At 37.4% G+C, this 1,087-nt stretch overlaps 1 protein-coding gene across 1 annotated transcript in view; it reads left to right on the top strand.

Annotated features, from left to right (window-relative positions):
* Positions 1-1,087, top strand: part of LOC102679732 (paired box protein Pax-6-like) — a gene marked incomplete at its 5' end in the record, with an annotated part of 54,779 nt that overhangs the window by 23,737 nt on the left and 29,955 nt on the right. The window lies entirely within an intron of this gene.

Below are 1,087 nucleotides of genomic sequence, written 5' to 3'. Positions count from 1 at the left end.
TCCCTCCTCCATTCCGCCTCGCCTATTTCCCTTTTGTTACACACGGTGGATAACCAGCGTGGAAACGGATATCTTTCGAGAGGAGAATTTAGCAGAGAGAGAGAGAGAGAGAGAGAGACTGGGAGGATGCGAAACGACCACAATTCCGCTTATCGATTCTCCCCTTTAAGAGATTCGAGGCAGGAAGTTTAATTGGTCTTGACCGCTTCGTGTAATTGGCAATTGATCCGAAAATTCGGTTTCTTCGTGAGGAGTGGCCCTTCTCACGATTCGTGGAATCTTGGGAGGAAGCCACTTGAACGGAGAGAGTCGGCTATTTAAATGGAAAGTTTTCGATTGTTTCGACTCGTCGGCGGATCTTTCGTTTCGAAACATGTAGACGTGTATACGCGTTTGATTGTTTTATTGAATAGGTATATTGAATAGGTGCTCTTCTCTGTTTTGTGGTAATTTTTGTCGATAAACGACGATCCGATAAACGAAGTGAAAAAAAAGAAAAAAAAAGTTGATCGTTTTCATCGTAGGATGGGATGAGAAGAATTTTTACAAGAATTTTTCAATATTTTTTCAACGAAATCTCTCCCTTTCCTTTCTTTCTTTCCAATCGGTGAAACGAGATCGAGAAGAAAGGATATTATAATTACGACCTATATAACGATAAACTCGTCTTTCTCAAAATTAAAATCAAACTGTATCGATAATTCTTGATCGATGTTAGAACGATAAATTATCGATCCCAATGAAAATTTTCTTCCGTTTATTAAGAAATAAATCTCTCGTAAAAATTAAACTTCTCAAACCTATAATATTACATCATTGTTAAACGAGTGAATCTATTCCTTCCTTTGCCTCCTTTTTCCCAATTTCATCCTATGAAACGTATATATAATGACGATCTGCAACGACAAATTACAACGATTTCGAATAAAAATTCCTAATGAATTCGTATCTCGTGAAATTGAATTACATTTCACAACTATCGCAAATGATCCGCAAACAAAAATAAATGCAAACGCAACGAGTCGAGTCATTCTTGAACGAGCGAAATTCTCCTATCCTCTCTCTCTGTCTCTCTTCTTTTCTTCTA

Source organism: Apis dorsata, unplaced genomic scaffold (assembly GCF_000469605.1).
Source record: "Apis dorsata unplaced genomic scaffold, Apis dorsata 1.3 scaffold_137, whole genome shotgun sequence".
Lineage (NCBI taxonomy): Eukaryota > Metazoa > Arthropoda > Insecta > Hymenoptera > Apidae > Apis > Apis dorsata.
Note: the sequence above shows the minus strand (reverse complement) of the source record. Positions and strands in the feature narration are given on the sequence as shown.